This window comes from Tamandua tetradactyla, chromosome 1 (genome assembly GCF_023851605.1).
Source record: "Tamandua tetradactyla isolate mTamTet1 chromosome 1, mTamTet1.pri, whole genome shotgun sequence".
In the NCBI taxonomy this organism is placed as follows: Eukaryota; Metazoa; Chordata; class Mammalia; order Pilosa; family Myrmecophagidae; genus Tamandua; species Tamandua tetradactyla.
The window spans coordinates 37,542,526-37,562,068 of record NC_135327.1 but is presented as its reverse complement, the minus strand read 5'-3'; the positions used below and the strand labels follow the sequence as shown (position 1 = coordinate 37,562,068).

At 42.4% G+C, this 19,543-nt stretch overlaps 1 protein-coding gene across 9 annotated transcripts in view; it reads right to left on the bottom strand.

Moving 5' to 3' along the window:
• Positions 1-19,543, bottom strand: part of FOXA2 (forkhead box A2) — a 46,448-nt gene that overhangs the window by 12,723 nt on the left and 14,182 nt on the right. For 3 of the 9 annotated variants that reach the window (XR_013157010.1, XR_013157012.1, XR_013157013.1), the window contains exons 1-2: positions 12,266-18,037; positions 3,939-7,210 (exon numbers count right to left, since the gene is read on the bottom strand). The gene's annotated coding sequence lies outside the window, so the exon portion shown is untranslated. Of the gene's footprint in view, positions 1-3,938; positions 7,211-12,265; positions 18,038-19,543 lie in introns of those variants that run through there. The other 6 variants (XR_013157008.1, XR_013157006.1, XR_013157009.1 and 3 more) reach the window with 5 other exon arrangements.

Below are 19,543 nucleotides of genomic sequence, written 5' to 3'. Positions count from 1 at the left end.
TGAGACTTAGGTAGTTTGAGATGAGATGAAGGATGGTGGGGAAAGAGGTTTAGAATTTCATCCTGCAAGAAACAGTAGCCCTCTGACAGTCTCAGTGGGGTAGAGCATGGAAGCAAGAGATGCTCAGGGATCCTTTCCCACTGCCAGCCCACAGATGAAAGATGCTGAGAGACCACACAGGAAAGGGAGTGGTAAGAGCCTGAAAGTGAGGATTAGAGGTAAAAAAAAAAAAAAGGAAAAGAGATCAATGTGAAAGACAAGACATTCAAAGGAAACTCTAGCCAGAACTGATGACAGTAAATATGGGAGAGGAGGTTGAGGAAAGGAGTTCATTTCTTAGAAATGCTGAGTTTGAAGAAATGATGGAACCTCCAGGTGGGATGGCTAGCAAGAAGCTTATAAAGTGAAATGATAGTTTAGGAGGGAGATGAGGTTGAAATGCCAGCTGGGGTGGCCTCTACACAGAGGTTTGAGTTGAGCAGGAGCAGATGTAGTCTCTCAGATGAAAGAATAAAAAGCAAGTAGAGCAGAGAGCAGAACTCTGGACCCACCGGTGCTCCCCATGTGGATGGAAGGGGGATGGGTAGCTAGTATGGAACATGATGGGAAAATCAGAATGAAACAAAGAGCTGTATCCTCAAAACCATGAAGCCAAGGGAAAAGAGAGTATCAAGAAGGAAAGGTCCACAACAGCCAGGAGGTCACAGTACACATGATGAGAGAAATGGCCATTGGATTCCACCTTTGAGAGTTTTGTTTTAGCAAGCAAGAGAGCAATGAGTTGGGAAAGCCAGAGCAGCAATGGAGCAGCCACATCATGTACAGAAACTTCTTCAACAAGGTTGTAGGCATCAACAAGAAAAGCTGGGGAGAGTCCAAGAGAAAGACATGGGCACTCTACTAGCTCTAATGCTAAACTCCTGAGAGATTTGGGGCAGATATCTTAATGAATGTGAGCCTCAATTTTCTCCCTTTTTAATTTTGGAAATGTTCAAACATAATAGAGAAGATAGTATATCAATACCATAATTCTCCACCAATACTCATTCTTTACTCACCTCTACTCCATCAACTTTCTCCCCCAGTTGGGTTCTTTTAAAGTTAATTCCAGAAACTAAATAATTTCTTAAATACTTATTTAAATATGTCTCTAAAAGATACAGACTTTCAAAAGCAAAAACATATACCATGGCTACATCTGAAAAATTAACACTAATCCTTAATATTTCATGAATGTTTACATTTCTTCAATTAAGTCAAACTATGTGTGGTAGTTAGGTTCAGGTGTCAACTTGGCCAGCTGAAGGCACCTAGTTCTTTTGCTGTGGACATGAGCCAATGGCATGTGAAGCTCATCTGTCGCTGATTAAATCTTCAGTCAGATAGGAGGCGTGCCTGCTGCAATGCATGATGTTTGATTTAATTAGCTTGTGCTTAAATGAGAGAGCTCAACTGTAGTACAGTTCAAGCAGCTCAGCATACCTTATCTCAGCACTCACAGCTCAATCCAGGCCTTTGGAGATGCAGAAGGGAATCACCCCAGGGAAGGCTGTTGGAACCCAGAGGCCTGGAAAGAAGGTCAGCAGAGATCACCCTGTGCCTTCCCATGTAAGAAAGAACCTCAGTTGAAAGTTAGCTGCCTTTCCTCTGAAGAACTATACATTTTTAACTAAATAAATCCGCTTTTATTAAAAGCCAATCCATCTCTGGTGTGTTGCATTCTGGCAGCTTTGGTAGACTAGAACAGATTGTTTTGCTTGGTGTTGATTTATTGAAATAAAAATCCAAAGAAGCTCCAAAAATGGCATTTAGCTAACATGACTCTTTTGATCTATAATTTTTTTAACAAGTCTCTTTTAATCTATATGTTCTCTCTCTCTCTTTTTCCTTTTTTATGTTTGTTGAAGAAATGAGGTAATACATCTAGAAGAGTTTCCCACAGTCTGTATTTGCTAGTGGCATCCCCATTGCATCACCTGAAGGTTTTTCCATCTGTATTTCCTGTGGACTGGGAGTTAGATACAGAAGCTTAATCCAGTCCTGTTTTAATTTTTTTGCCAAAATATACCGTGTTTACTATGCAATTAAAAAGTTAAAAAATATATGGCAGGGAGAAAGATCAAAGGTGATAGTAGAATTATATAGAGAAGGCCAGGTTTAACAAATGAGTATGAGTGCTGAATTTAAAAAGTTAAGAAAAAAAACATGGCAAGGAGAAAAATCAAAGGTGATGGTGGAATTATACAGAGAAGGCCAGGTTTAACAAATGAGTATGAGTGCTGAATCATACTGATATTTCTTTTGGTCTCCAGTGTCTTGGAGCAACTAGAAGAAAAAAGGAAAAATCGTGGAACTGCAACCCATACCAAACTTTAAAATCTGCTCTAACAACTACTTGTTAAAATGTACTTGGAAATTTATTGCTTTTTCGTATACATGTTATATTTCACAATTAAAAAACACATTTAAAAAAATTGAACCATCCATTATAAACTCCCAAAAACTTCTCACTACATTGGTAGGAAAACGCAAGCATTTAGTTCTTACAAAAAGTCTAATCTCCTTTGAGCAGCAAAAAATTCTAGACTATATGTCAGTACACACAAAACATCAGTATTTATTAAGCATAAAAATTATGTGTTCATTTCCAAATTGATCTTTCCAAAATGAAAGCAATATTCAGATTGTGGTGAATACTGAAATTGGAATAGTAGGTATGGAACGTGTCAGCACAATGACAACTGGGGGTAAAGCAACTTGCTCAGACTGGCCCTGTCCAGATGTTAACACAGACGTCTAGATACCAACTATAGGTGACACTCCAGGGTGCAGCTGGAAGCAGACAGTGGAGGTCGCTGGCATTGACTCTCGAAGAGATTTTTCTAGTAACAAAGGGCCTGCACTAGGGCACTGGCAGAGAATTGAAAAGTAGTGATAAATGGAACATTACAAAAGAAAAATTGACAGGATTTAGTAAATAATTCAAGAAAGGGAGATTGTCAATCCCTTGACCAACTGATTCTTAAGTAACAAAAAAACACGCTTTGGATATTTCACAAGAACATCGAAAATGCCCTGCTGGTTTAGACTCATAGATATCTCATTGGTTATTGCTCTGACCTGGCCTATAACTACTGTAGCCAGATAACCCCAAAAGGTAACCTAAACCATTAGAGTCCACCCCCTCATCTCTAAATATTTCTTAGAAAACTGCTAATAAATGAATAACACATTACTCAGAGACATTCTAAAAAGCAGAATCATGGGCCAAACAGCTTTTTAAAGAAATAAAATACTAACTTACTTATCTGAAAAGAACTTAAATATAATCAACAATCTTTGTAATGAATTGATTAAGTAAATATTCTAGGAGGGTGTGGGAGCTGCTGCCATTCTGGTACCTATAGAAAATTCTGTAGAATAAAGTAAAAATGATGGGTCGGCATTAATGATTCACCACATGGGAAACCCTGGTGTTCTAGAAACATGAGGACTGTGCAGAAGTAGCAGGCAGCACATTCAGGAGAGGACACAGCTAAATATAAAGATGGGAGAGAAACCACCAAACCTGGAACTGGCCCCAACAATGCTCATTTGAAGTAGTATATTAGATTGGAATGTCAACAATTCAGTTTAAAATTCCAGTAGCAAATTCCCCAGTCCCTGCCACCCAACTTATTTATCAGTGGGCATACCCCTACCAAAAAAATAAAGTCTATCTTCCAATGCACTCCCACCCATCTATGTGCAAAATTGCCTTTGCTGCAGGACAGTAGTCTTGAAGTTTCCTTAACAAGAGACCCCAATACAGACGCTGGTATTTGACGAGGACTGCCGAAAAGGGCATATGGAATTAGAACACAATTGGATTGCCAACGGTACCTTTCCCTGCACTAAGGGGTGACTAGATGGGAGTAGGCTAGTCTAAAACAACCTACCTCAGACAACCTGGAACTTCTCGGTAGTCAGTCTGCTGCTCAGGGGTGGTGGGCTTTGTCCCAGGGGGTTCTTGTGGTCTAGTGTGAAAGGAATCAGTATTTCCTGTGAACAAGGAATGTCCTATAGGTGACAAGAAGTTGGTAATCTCTTCTCTGTTTAAGAGGAAATCTGTGCGGCTTTCTGGGGTGCAGAGCTACATGGCAGAAGATCTTGATTCTTGTAAGAAAGTAGACTTTGCGCTACAGAAAGTGGTGTTTGCAGTGCAGAAAGAAGAAGGAAAAAAAGGAGGTGGGGCACCGGGAATAGAAGGCAAGAAAATCAGAACCAAGCACTTTTCTTTGGATGGATGGTACTTGAGCCACACTTGAGACAAATTCTTAAGATGATAATTAAAAAACCATAGCAACGTTGTTGATGTTGGGATTTGCACTGAGATTCCGAGTCAAGAGGTAGGACAGGAGAAACAGGTTTGGATTTCTTTCACGGTGCAGGCAAAGGAATGTGAGGACTTCTCTGTCAATTTTCAAGAGCCAATTTCTGACTGTTCGTGTTCTGCGCTCACATCCTTTTCTGTCCTATGTTTCTACAAGAAATGAGACTGAAACACATCACCAGCATCACTCAATTCCCGATACTTTGCAAAGTGAACTACTTTTTTGCAGTAGTCAATGAATTATTTTGTTTTCTGTTATCCTTCTGTCAGAGGGAGAGACTAAGGCCAAAAAAGATGAATGACAACCATGTTATGGGGGCAACCAGGATGAAAACACAATCACCTTGAGTCAACTCTGCACCTGCGTAGGAAAGAGAGGAGGCTTTTGCAAGCATGTGAGACACGTTCTCAGAGGCCTGAGGTCTGCAGAGTTACAGCGTGGATGATAAAGTGAAGACCAGAGCTCAACAGTTCTCCACACGGCTCTCCAAATAGGAACTGAAAGGACAGGACTAAGCAGTATGTGAAGATGCACAAGGCTCAACACTCTCAGCTGGAAACAGGAGGGTGTGCAGGTGGTTTCTTGTGAAGGTGACCTCAGGGGCTGGGGACAGCCATGGGCAGCAAAGACTCCATCCCGCCAGAACATCCTGAGGGGCTGAGCACAATGCCTGTCAAGACTATCTCCATAGGAACACAGGCAAGGAGGAGCACTGGGCCCCATCCTCCAGGGCTGGGGAATTGCCAGGAGCAATGACTTTGCCACGTTCTTGCCTGCACACACAGTGGGACTTGGTGGGTGACATCTCTTCAGAAAAACATCAAAATTCCACATCAGCACCAAGTATCACAGCTCCTTGGGGAAGTGTTCCCATGGTCATAGCTGAGATTGGAGGTGAGACGAGCAAGTGTGATGGTCCACAGAGGGGCCTGACATATCCCCATGCCTGGGAGACCCCAAAGTCATCACCTACCAAAATGCATTATTCTTCAGTTTCCATAGCCACCAAATATATACACCCCTTTTCCCCCTCTCCTGTCCCCTGGTAATCTCTAATCTACTTTCTGTCTCTGTGGATCTATTTCAAGAGGTCTTTTACAAGTGACATCATAATATTTTCATCCTTATGTATCTTACTTATTTAACTGAACAAAATATTTTCAAGTTTCTTCCATGTTGCAGCATGTCTCCAAATTTGGCCATTTTTTATGACCAACTAATATTCCATCGTGTGAATATCCCCACTTTGTCTATCCATTCATCTCTTGATGGACACTTGGGTTGTTTCCACTGCTTGGCTATTGTGAATAATGCTATGAAAATTGGTGCACAAGTATCGGTTTGAGACCCTGTTTTCACTTTCTTTGGGTATATACCTAGAAATGAGATTGCTGGTTCCTACTGTAATCCTATACTTAAATTTTGGGGGAAGCACCAAACTGCTTTCCACAACAGCTGCACATTTTACGTTCCCACCAACAACGCTCTAGAGTTCCGATATCTACATATCCTCTCCAAACTTGTCATGCTCCTTTTTTTTTTCCTAAGAATAGCCATCCTTGGTGTTAATTTCTCCAAAGCACACATACTCTTCCTGGAGTTGGAGTCAGAGGCTCATCTTGTTGGAAGTTTGGACTTTCCAACTGGATCTGCACACACTCTCATCCCACACACCTTCTCATCTCCGCCTTCCCACCACCCTCTCTACGGCTCCTTGTCCAGCAGAAGGGAGGAGAACGTGGCTCCCTGGTGTGTCACCCTCAGTGACACGGGTCCCAAGAGCTCCAGGAGGATCGTCCACATCGAGGTCCAGCACTGCACCCTCTCTTGGGTCACTGGTCTCCAAGGATGTCCTCATCATCCTCACTTCTATTAATAAGGCCCCAACGTCTTCTAGAACAGAGATGGCGATGTGGATTCTGCACCATCAGAATTGCTGTCCTCACTAGTGTGTTAACCATAGATGCCTTCCAAATTCATTTCCTTTAAATCCACAGGGAAAGAGGTTCTCCACTTTCTCTTCACCTCTTCCAGTTTTTCTGGAGTAAGGAAATCTGACACGTCAGTATCCTTCAGATATCAGACCTGAAATGGAGTCTTCCCAATGCAGTTCTGATGTGTCCACTTAGAAAGTATGCAGTTCAGGAGAGCGGGAGAAAAGCAGGGGGTTCTTTCCTGAGAGGTGGTGTGGCCATGCCAGGGGCATTAAGACTGAAGAGCACATGGATTCCAGAAAAATCCGGCTCTGCCTCACTGGCTGTGGGAGCTGCATTGCCCAACTTAACCCTCATAGATATCAGTTTCTTCATGGATAAGATGGGGATACCACATATGTTCTTTACCATACTCATGATAAATGCTCAATCCGTGATAGACCCCTCCTTCTTCCTCAGTGGGAGTCACAGTTCCTCCTTAACTTTCACTCTTGACTTTGGGCCCAGAAACTTCTTGCCAGGACCATTTTCAGAGCCCTTTACATTAAAAAAATTTTTTTTTCAAATTGCTTTCGGTTCTTTCTCAGAGTAAGTATTAGGAACGCACCTCATTGTATAAATGCTTCATGCCCCTAGTGAAGTGATTTAGAGAAGTCAGAATGGAAATTCAGAGAATCAGGAATTTCCCTGCCCCTTCCCAGTCCTTTGACAAAGTGAAGTCGGAAGACCACAGGAAACATTGCCAGATCTTCACTTACCTTTCCTACCAAGAGCTGTGGCAGGATACATTGCAGTTTCATCTTGTTTTGTCTTATTTTCCCCTATCAAGTCTCCTCAGCCCTGGAATCAAGACCTCTGGCATTTTAGTTAATGTAAATGTTGAGCTGACTCCTCTCCCAGACCCTGCAATGATTTTAAGTAAAAGAAATAACTAGCAAACCAGAAAATAAAAGTCATATGTGATGTATGCGTACCCCCTCCAAGCTCTAAGTCCTCGGAATGTCTGGACACACCCCACAACCCACCCCCACCCACAAGGAGTCCATTTGAAATTATTTTCAAATTGGAGTCAAATAGAAATCAGTTGAGGGGGGATGATATTTCTCTTTTTAATAAATACATAATTCCAGAGCTTCAGAATCAGCTTAGAGTCTCCACTTTTTCATTACAAGGGTGATTTTCATCTGAGATCAGTACCACCAGAATATGTTAAACCGTAACTTAAAAAGAAAAAAAAAAAAAACCTTCAAAGGCCTGGGATCTAGCCTTGAAACCAACCTAATATTTAAACCCTTTGTTAAGTCAAAACACAGTCACTGTAACCCCAGAGATACTATGTTTCTTTTTTCTCCTTTCCAATACACTTCTATTTTTACCCCCAACCTTCCCAGCTTAAGCATTTTATCCATTTTAAACGATGGGGATTTAAATTGCTATTTTAGTGGAACAAGCTTGATTAAAACCTGTGTCCTCATCAAATTATTGGACACTGCTTCTTCGGCTCTGTTTACATTACTGTCAACCTTAATTTAAATTCTGCATAACTATATTTGCTTCGCTAAATGCATCCACCAGGAACACACCACAAATTACTTTGCATTATGAGCAGACTCTCTTTGTCTATTGCAAAGTGTTTTGAAATTAGCACTATAAGTAACTAGCAGTAAGTGTCACTCGATCTTCTTAATACCTCATTAATCAAACCCCCTTGGCAGCTGGTGTGATGTCCAAACCTCCCCACATATAAGATCAGGATCACTTGCTCCTTGCATCTGACCACGGTCTTTTAAACTTGATTCATTATTTGTGCTTCTACCCGCCCCGGTCACATTCCTTCTCCCTCAGAGGCTCCCCCAACACGTGCAGCTTTATACTGAATACCAGTTGCATGTGTATTCTTTGTAGAAACTGGAAATTAAAAACCATTTCCCCTCTCATGGAAATCCATGATTTCCAAAGGAAAAAAAATCTTTTCTTGGAAGGAAATTCTCATGTTTCCCCAAGTTATCCTCAGTGATTCAACATGATTTTCAAATCAGTCTTAAAATGCCAAGCTGGAAAATCTCCTTGGCCAAGTTTTTCTTTACGTCGAGAGTGACAAAGAGAAAAAGAACACTTTCACCGAGGCAAAGCTACAATTTCCATATCGGCTCCAGTTCTCATAAAGACAGGGCACATTTAGTCTAAGGACATAATGTAGAAATAAAAGGTGTTCTTTTATTACATGGTGTAAATTCTGAGCTAAATACAGAATTCAAAACTTCTACTTGCAAAACAAAGGCAGAACAAAATATATTTGATAGTTTTATTACATTCCTTACAGGGAAATAAAAGTTTTCTAATCCATCCATACATCTCTATTCAAAAGTAGAGCAAGAGCCAATATTTTTTATAGGACCCTCTCTTTTCTCTGTGTCTTTTCATCGTGCCATCAAACATTTGCAAATGTCTAATAGAGCCCTTCCCCTTTTCCCATCCCTTCTCCCTTCTCACACACACAGCCATTTAACCAAAGTTACCAGACTCAACACTCACTGACATTAAAACTCCTTAGCAGCTCACCTTTCATTGCCCATGTGGACTGTTCTAGACCCGGGGTTGGCAGGGCTGGGCGGGTGTCCTGCCCAAAGCCCCCCCGCAGGCTCCAAGCCAGAATGCAGGAGCACGTACACACACACACACACACACACACACACACGCAGGCAACCACCACCAGAGATAAACAGGTGCTCTCTTCTCCGGCGGCGGCACGTGAGGTCGGGTCCTCCAGCGCAGCCTCACAATGGGAGGGTTTTGGCTTCGTGGCCTTTCCTTCTGACCACCCAGCAGGAAAAAAAGAAGAAGGTTTTTTTGGTTTTGTTTTTAACCCCTGCGCATTTTGCCAGTGAAAGAAAAAAAAAGCACTGAAATGTTATCTTTCCCACAGGTGTGTCTCTGGCCTGTGAGTATTTAAAGCAATCATAGTAAACCGTTAATTTTCTTTGGTGCTAAACTTTTTGCCTTTTCACCTCGTATAACCGTTCAGGCTAAATCAGCCTTATTACTATAGAATTAAGTACTGGAGTCTGGCTCCCTATGCTAAGCTCAATGGCCGAGCTCACTGTCAGAAAACTCCCAACAGTGCAAACCTGTGTCAGATTTTGACTTTAAAAACACCTTAGTGTAAACCATGCTCCATGCTGATTTTTACTGTACTATCATGACTTCTTTCTCTTATGCCACTTAAGAGCACTCTGATTTAAAAAGAGCAAATTTGGGAGAATTTTGATTATCTTTGAGGTGACATTTACTCTGATGATAGGTATGATTTATGGCAGTTATATTTTATGTCCTATCCATAGTTCATCCTGTTTTTTTTTATTTGTTTGTTTTTACTGTGGTTCCAGCAACCTCTCCATTAGATTCTGAACAAAATAAGTACGGAAAGGAGGAGTCAAAATTATTTTCAGGAGTGTGAAGTCGTAATTGAGCATAGCTTTTAAGCGAACGATTCAACATTTTCCCCTCTTTTCAGCAACTGGAGAAGCCTGATTATTTAAACTCTGCTTGGAAGCCCCCCTTCCCTGCCTCCACACACACCTCCCCCTCCCCCCACCCCAAGGCAACATTTTGGCCTGGCAACCGGTACAAATCACTGAACCCTTCCATTTAAATGCCCCACAAAGATCGTGTCTGATCACAGCTTTGATTTAAGAAAGAAAGGGAAAAAAACCCGAATCAGACATGGGCAATGACAGAGGCCTCTCCCCCTCCCCCCACTTGCATTCTCCCCCCCCTCCCTCCCCATCTTTGTAAAATGCTACTGGTGCTTTGTAAAATAAAGGACCTGGTAGCCTAAGGCATTACAGTAAATGCACCCCGAGATTCAGGGGGATAAGGGAGGCCTCGCTTAGCTGCAGCGTTGCAGCTGTGCTCTTCTCTGGCCACGGAGACGACAGGGGACAACAAAAGGCCCCACAGAAGCGCGGGTAGCTGCATGGGAACACCAGTGCTCAGCATTGTGGCTGTCCTTCTGCTGAGCAAATAGTTCAAACTGTTCATTCCCATCTCCTATTCTCTCCCCGGCACATTGTTTGTGCCCTTGCATTTCATTCTGCAAGGAAGGTTGCTCTCTGGGCTTATAAGCAAACAGTCCAGAAAAGAGCTAGCCATCCTCTCCTCTTCCCTGGAGAACTAGCATTTTTATTTCAGCTCCAAGCTGTCAAAGACCTGGAGAGTTTATGTCAGTGTCCTGAATTAATTGCTTTAAGCTGGAGCAAGCTCCATGCCCTACCAAATGTCCAGAAGATGTTTATTAATAACTTTTCCTCCAGGACTGGGGCTCCAAGCTGTCCCTGGGTGGCGGCGGGGACCCTGCTGCTTTGCTCCCACTTGCCCCAGCCGCTTGGTGCTCAGGAGGAGGGGGACGGCCTTTTTAGTCATGACAAAATTTAAATTGCCTGGGGAGAAAAAAAAATCCACCTATGTAACAGGATGTGTGCGAAAGACATCTTTGTTCTGATCCAGAAAGGTGCGCGCCATGAGCCTGAAAGTGGGATGGGAAGAGCAAAAAGCAGCGAGAGCTCATTTAGTCTGTCAGAGCTCTTTCAGCCGATTAATTAGCAAAAGGAGCAATAGAAGCGGACTCTCTCCCCAAAAGAAAATTCAGTGAGGCTGAAAACATGATGTATTTTGAAGTTTTCCTGTTTTTTTTTAAATACCTCTTTAATCGAATGAAATAATAAACCAATTTATATACCGATATAAGGCGAGGATCGCGAGTGCCATTGTGTAATTTTCCACTTGACTTTTCATTATCTACCTGAACAAAATCAATCTATATGTATGGGATCAACATACAATTCTGGAGATAAAAGCTGAAAATAAACGCGCTTTGCATATCCCCCAGATAAAAGACATAGTCCTTCGTACTGCCTTTTCTTCTCAGGCAGATGCATTTATAAAATAAATTGTCGTGTCAAGGCAAAAGCGAGACACGGTGCTCTATCTCGAGGGTTGGTTGACCCCTGGGCTGGAATTATCGATCCTGCAAATGAACAGTGGTTAATAAGTACCTGTGGATGATACCAGATCTTTTGCCCTAGTTTAGCCAGGGTGCACTCTGGGCCAATGTTTCTCCCCTCCACCCCCCATCCCACCCCCACCCCACCCCCAAAAAACACTTCCCCTATTAACATAGATTTAGGACTAAGGACTTCAAGGGCTTTCCGAAGCCTCTCCTCGGAGACCAAACACACTGGAAAATAACATTATATTCGCAAAGCCCATGCACCTAGTGCCTAGTTTATGGCCACCCTTGGCCTTCAAAAGAGAAAAAAAAAAAGGTGGCCCTTTAAGGGGGTTGAGTGTCCATCTCTTTTATGTCCCTTCTCACCCCAATAATTAGAGGTGACACTAAGAAGAGCAGCATCCCACCCCACACTGGCCGTGCAATGGACGGCCACTGACCCCTGTGTCTCTCTGTGGGATATGGCATGGGGTGACCCTGGGTATGGGTTCAGGACTCGTTGGGGCCTCGTGCGCCCCTCTCTGCACCCCCAGGGTAGACTCGCAGGACCTGTTTCACTCTTATCCCTCCTCACCTATGTTCATTTCCCTGCCTAGAAAGGCCCAGCAGGTAATGGGCCATTTTTCACCCCCAAACAATCACTCAGAGTTCATGAGCTACTTTTGGTCATTACAAAGCATTGTTTTAATGACATGCTCTGTCTTTATCCAGGGATTCCTAAAAAGTAATCACTCATCATTTTATTTATTCATCCTAAGCTTTGGTAAATTCGGGGGAGGATGAATTTCTCCTTGGGCAATTTGATTGTCATAACTGCAATTTGGCTGCAGGACAAACCAACACTTTCATGTCTGAGTAGCTACGAGTCAACAGACGTTGGCGATTGCTGGTTTGTTAGCTGGGTACAAGTCTGCAACTCTCTTATTTTATTTTTCCTCAATTTTCCTTACCCTGAGAGATCCATATTCATGCACAATATCCTTCTGGACTTAGACATCACCTCTCTATTAAAAGTCTGCTTTCAGGGTCATTCTTCATTTTACAAATCAGAGGAAAGCATCCAGAAGCAGCCTGACAGAAGGGTTGTCACCTTTTGGGAAAAGTCCTGTGATGGTGAAAGTTCAGTCCAGAGGGTATCTCATGTGCTTTCTGTCACATGGGGCTCTTAAAACAAAACAAAACAAAACTTCCTTCCTTCATCCCATCCATTTAGGTTCCAGTGGCTGTGAATAGGCAAATCTGTAGAAAACACAGAATGCACTTAAGTCATTAGAATTTTGTTTGGAAAGGGAAACGGACCCTGATGACACACATTGAGAAATCCCTATACTCTCATCCCCTAAATAATGCTTTCTATGTCTAAAAAGCACTCAGCACCAGAAAACTCAAAGTATATTTTACGTACAGTTTAATTTCTCTATGACTCAAACTGTTGGTCAGCACCCTTAAGAACTAGTACAAAAACACATGAGCTTCACCCACTATAAAGAAACTCCTTTAGGGGTTTTATACCCCCTGGCACCTGAGGAAAGAGAATATACCAGAACAGAATGCGCCTACTTCCATAGCCCAAATTGCTTGTGCTGGAAAATCTTATTGCTGAGTGACATCACAACATTTTCTTCGGCTGGGACAAAGCTCCCGAAATAAGAATAACCCTGACACAGAGTTGGACTGCAGTACACATTTATCAAATAAATAAATATGCACTCAACAGGAGAAACAATGCCTTACAAATATTTTTAGTAACAACATCACAGTCAAGCCCTCTTGATGTCATTTCTTAGGGGAAGAAAAATGGACAGTCAGAAATCTAATAACTGTATGCTGTATCTATACACACACACATTCATTCAGTTAAGTATAAAAAAAACCACACAGTTGTCATCAACATTTGCTTGTTCTGGTATTTTAAAAAAGCATATGGCAGCACGTAAAATCTTTGAAGAGAAAGACAAAGGGTTTTTTTTAATTTAAAAATGAGATCGGACACTTGCAAATATCGATCCACTTGGCTTGGAGTGAAATAATGAACAAAGACCCCCAGGCTGCCTGCATAGTGGGCTTGATGAACACCTATCAGGACCTGGAAAACTGGTCCTGAGAAATTATATATGAATTTATATATATGAAATTATATATGAATAAATACGGATTGATCTGATAATAAATCTCCCTAGTATCCTAAGCGAAAATTATTTTCTTCCCAAGAATTGCTGCATTGTTTCTTTTCCAATGTGTGCAGAGCATTTTTACAAATAACCAAAGTAAGGAGTGTTCTTAGTCCCCACCAACATCCAGAGACACAAACAAATTGGAGACACGTGGGTCCTAAAGCAAGAAAGCCCTGGCAAGTCCTTCACTCTGGGCTCAGTGGGGAACTAGAGAACCCATTTCACAGATGAGGAACTAAATACCATCCCTACCCTGTGCTGAGAGGTACTTTGTTTAGCACTTTATAAAGGTCAAGCAGAAATCCTTTGCAAAGGTTATCTTTTATTTTTTTTATTTTAGTGGGTTGGGTGATGGGAGCTGGCCCTAAAACAGAATCTCTTGCACAGCCCTGGAGAACCATTCACTCTGCGCTCCCTGGAGGTAAAGCCCCTCCTCCTGGCTCTGTGAAGTGGTAACACGGAAATCCGTCCAGGAGGGGGTAAGATACTGTGATCTGGCCAGGAGGGAGGCTTTGCTGTGCCCCAAAGGTGGCACAAAGCTTCCCGCACTACTTAAAATGTCCTGCCAATGGTCCTAGATCAAAACTATTGTTTTTTAAACTGAAAAGAAAAATAACTATAATTTGCTCATAGTGTCAGTTCCAAAAGTTAATGAAGTTTGCATCTTGAGCGCGTTGTGTCACTGCAGAAAAATTATTGAATTATAATACGAGATATTTTTAACTGAATTACTCCGAGAGAGCATACACACTGCAAGAGACACACAATTTCTTCTCTTATAGTCTGCATCAAAGCTGTTTTAAATGTGAAGAACTAAGCGAAAAATCTCGAAAGCTAAATTTCACATGTAGTCCATAAGGCATTATTTTTATCACAGAAAATCTGCAAGAACTTGGGTGGGAACTCATTCTACACATGTACCAATTTTTCTTTCCTTGAGAATATTTTCAGATATATTTCTTAAGTGAGCTCTTATTGCTTAGCAAAAGGAACTCTGTGTCCTTATTCAATTTCTTCCACCATGTTATATTCACATAATGTCAACTGGTTTCCTTTTGAAGAAATATGAAAGCAGTTAATATGGTTTTTCTGGCGATCTCCTTTAAAATCACATTTAATAAGTTTCTGCAGTCGGAGGGTCGGGCATTCTTTTTTGCCCGTTACTCCTGGTTACTCCAGCAATTGGGGCAAATACGTTGATTAATGTGGGATTCGTTAACATTGATTTTGATGCTTATATGTTTTTTTTTCTTTCCCAGAAATTCCACAAGGTAGAAATGGGGTTACATATCCTAATATAGAGAAGAGATTTTCAAAGAATAATACAGAAAGGAGCTTTAGTTCATCAATTAAGCCAGGGGGTGTTTATGGTGAATGTCATTTAAAAAAGAACTCTCCATTCTCTGCTAAAATGTCTCAAGTATCATTTAAAAGTTCAAAATAAGTATCCATGGCCAGCACAGCAAAATGTTTTGCTCCCCAACTTCTTAAGTCCACTCACACTTTAAAAATAGTTAAAATTGGCTGTGGACTTAGATAAATTAGGAAAGCATCAAAACCTCTTTATAAACCGATCTGTGAATTTCTGAAGCCAACAAACATTGGTAGAAGCCCATTCTCTTTCCTCTCCCGTTCTTCTAGGGGCTGGAGAAAGAGCTGAAGAATGGTAGAAAATACACTGGGAGTCTTTTTGCACCTTGAAAAAAGATAAGCATCCGTTTTCAAGTAATTTGAAGAGTGAGAATTCTGGTGGTGAAGAATGTCAATACATTCCAGCTTTCCTGGGAACTCAAGACTGATTTGAACAGCAAATACTAAGGTGCAAATTCATATAGTGGTGGCTCTCTTTTTCTTATCGAATAAGGGAGTAATTAAATTAACAAAAGCCAAAAACATTTGAAAAGAGGGGGCAGATTATTAGATATTTTGCATGACATCACACAAAATAATTTCACATTGATAAAGAGGTACTCTGATTTCAAAATTTTAAAGGTTCCTGTTCTAACTAAAAACTCCAGTCGTGTCCAAACAACAGGCCTGAGTTGATCTGAAATTTTATACAGGTTTCAAGTCAGGTAGAGCTACATGACAAAGCTTGGGGCATAAATAAAGGATGGGCTTGATTCAATGTTCGCTTTCAACTCAGTTATCCTTTACATTGTCCACTATTTGTACCTGCTTTCTAGAGCTCCTGTGTTCACTACAGACAGCTACATTCTCGTACTTGGTACCAAGAAAGTTGCATGCTTTGCATCAATGGCAATTAGTTCCCTTTTTAAAATGGAAAATGTCATTAAGTTCTTGAATAATTCAACAGTAGAGGTCACAATACAGTGTTCCTTTTGGGGGTCTTTATGGTGCAAATGGAAAAACAAGGCGATCCTATCAGCAGGAACAGACCTAAGGGTTACAATGTAGCTCTATTTAGTGTGTCAGGAAAATTAAATTACACGAGACACTCACTCATTGTCACCAGTTAACAGGCTTGGGAAAATTGTGGCTCCCCAGGGACAAATCGCTGACAACTGCGGGAGGCAAATAAAAATATTTCACTTTAATTGGCTGCTGTTTCCTTTGCTCGGGTTGGAAAACAACCAACATGAATATGTTCCCCACAACTCTCTTAGGAAAAAGGGTCCTGAATTCCCAAAACTCGACGGAGACTTATAGTATCTGCCAGGCAGGCGGGCAGATTACAAACTCTGGGGGCAATGGGTCTGTTTTTCTCAGCCGCAGTTGAGCTGGTCTTGATCCAGGGGTTCCTGGAAAAGAAATAGAGGAGTAGGTTTCAAATAAAAAATTACTTCCGCTACTCGTCGCTGCCCACTCCGCTTTCGGTGTTGGCCGGACGGCAGTTACTTGTGCTTCTGGAACAGGGGCTGGCTTTCAAATCTAGAAGGGCCGAGGAGCAGGGTAGGAGGGAGGAAGGGATGACACGGTGACCACCAAACCTCCTCCCTCCCCAGAGGAAGAAACGCCAGTGCGCCCTTCTCCACTCCCGCCGCGCCGTCAGGGCCGCGAGGGTGTGCTGAGTGCACGGCGTTAGAAGGCGAGGAAGGCAGGCTGAGCGGCGAGAGGAGCATTCCCACAGGTCACCAAGGGTGTTGGAAGTTTCTTCCAGGCCGAGCCAGAGCGTTCCAGCCACGGGGTGACCCACAGTCCCCGTTAAGCCTGGCGGGCGGGGCTCCCTGGAGGGGCCGGGGCCTGTTCCCGGGAGGTCCCTTCCGTGCCGACGGCCGCGCGCGATCGCCGCATCCGGTAGTCTTATCCCCGTCTGCGCGCCCCCTCTCAGGCCTTCTTCGGCTCTCCCGGAGCCGGCGAGCCCTGGCACCTGCAGGAGCCCCCCTTGATTTCTGCGAGACGGGAAGGAAAATGAGAACGGAATGAAGTCTGCAGCGCGCGCGCAGTCCTGGGGTGGCAGCCTCGGACGGCGGGGTCGGCTCTCTGCGCCCTAGTGCTCGGGAGAACGCCAAGAATGACCACCCCTCGGCCTGTGACGTCTTTAGATCTCCTTCCCCCAAATAATAGTTATCTGCTTTCCCCTTTCGGTCTCCCCCACCAAGAGCTTGGTAGGGAAGTGAGTGTCGAGAGGGGGCGAGGAAAAGTCCGTTCCCCGCCCGCGTCCCAGTGGGGCGCATCTGGGCAGCCTGCACTCGTCCAGGCTGGGCATCCGGATCCGGGAGGACGAGGCAGGGCCCTGCCCGCCGCCCGCACACACTGAGACCCGCACTCTCTCGGCCACGCGCGGGACGCGCAGCATCAGCTCTCCGCCCGAACCGGGAGCCGGGACCGTACGGGCCGCTTGGGTGGATTCCGCGGTGCTCTCCGCAAACCTTTCCCGGTTAACCCGCTGGGAGCGAAAGCGACTCCACCGGCAAGCGACTTGAGGCTCATTTCCGCACGAGCGAAAGGGTCGGGGGCGGGGAGGGGGGACGCTCTATTTCTGGGACAGGCCAGACTTTAGAATAATGGTAAAAGGAAGCATTTAATATTTAAGAAAAATGAAAATGACAGGCTGAAACCTCGATACATTTTATTAGAATGAAAGTGCAACTTCCACACTGGGGGGAATGGAGGTGGAGCGAGCAGTGAGGGGGGAGCAGTTTAGATGTTTTTCATTTTCTAAGTGCTTCGATTTAAGCAAACACTTGGGGGCTCCATGCCGTAGTAATTCCAAAGACAATTTTCGCTGGTTTTAATTTGATTTGCATTTTTCAACTTTGATAATATTCAATTTCATGGCTGAATACACATGTAAATACTGTTAGGTCTTGTTATTCGCCCCTTGGACTAAACGGAATGTTGCTGGTCTCAGAGTGCCCTAGGAGGTGACACCTCGAGCTCCAGGAACATCTGCAAGGTTTCTCCTGCATTTTTTTTTCCCCAAAACTTAGCGCGGCTTTGCCTGGGGTCCAGAGATGGCGAACTATTTAAAAAGATCTAAACTACAGAACTAGCCCAGGTGGGGGCAGGTTGTGGGGGAGACCTACGAAAACATTGATAAAAGGGAGGACGTAAAGGGAAACAAACTCCGATTCGACCTTTAATCAATTCTGTATAACCCAGAATATTTTCTATTGTTTTATTAATACTTTTTTCCCTCCAGATGAAGTTGAATTTCCTCCCTTTCTCGCCGTTTTAAATAATAACAGTTTTAAACAATACAAAAATGATCATTTCATACCCAACCCAGAAATGTTCTAAATATAAAATTCGCAGCCAAAAAGACAATGATGGAGAGATATAAAGAAATCATCTTTGTAAGGAGAGTTATAATCAGCACCATTGAGTTATCTTATCAAACCTAGAATTTAGAGGAAAATAGGGAGTGAAATTGGATAATTAACTTCAGTCATATCAATACAGTTATTTAACAAAACAGCCTGGCTAATGGCAGTGAAAGAGGCTGCTGTGAACTTGCTGCTCACAGCCACAGTGGAAACTCCAATATGAACGAATGGGAAGCTATTATTCTTTCATTTCCTCAAGACACACGACGGACTACACATTATATAAAGAAATAGTTCAGCTTCATCAAATACGCAGATAAACCCGTACATAATACATACATACCAAACACCCTCCCTCCCATGCATTTTCTATCCGTCTGAAAAACTGTTGTAGAACTGGAAAGGAGCAAAGCAGTGGCAAACACTTCATTGGTTGGCCCAGGAGTACCTTATGTAATAAAATAATTTTATAATCTCCAGAGCTACCCTCATTTAAAAAAATATTTATTTCCTTGCTGTCTGCAAACATGGCACACTGGATACTCTGAAAGATAGTTCTATCTCAAGTCTTGCTAACAATTTACCGTTTTTTGTTTGTTATGTTGATCTTTTTTAATTGGAGTTCTGATGGAAAAGATTAGTGATTTCCCAAAACTAAAAGATATTAGGATTTTGGTATCTTGGTAAGGCTAGATCCAGGAATTAGATTTGTGAAACTTTTTAAAAAGCTTTTTTTTTTTTTTAGCCCAGCTGATAATAGTGAACTGTATTTTTAGTTGAGGTGATCTAACTTGAAAAATATCCTTTATCATGTGAATGGCGTTTAGGCAAACAAAAAAGGAATTCCAGTTGAAATAGTACCGACTTTGAAAGGCAAAGTTACATAATTTTAAAAACACACTCATTGCAGGTTGACCTGTGTCAAATGCCCTGAGGAAAACTGTTCTTTATAATTTATCCTTGTTGTTGTTGTTAATTATTGAATTTAATTTAAATTACCATTGTTTAGGGTTAGTACTCTAATTTTAAATTGTTGTAAATAACTGGAAATTATGTCCTTCTATTTCATTTTACACAAATAGATGGCAGAGCATGCATCTTCCACACATTTGCCTCCTTACAATCATATTCCCAGGGATAGAAGTAAAGGAAAGGGGCCTAATTATTAACAAGCGGTCTATTCAGAGAATTATAAAATATTGACAACGGGAAGCATCTTTCTCTCTTTTCCTATTAGTAATTGAGGAGTAAATGGGGATCTTGTTAAGGACCTTAAAAGTTTGATCCTCAGAGAGTAACAGTGCCGTTTTAATTTGCTTTACTC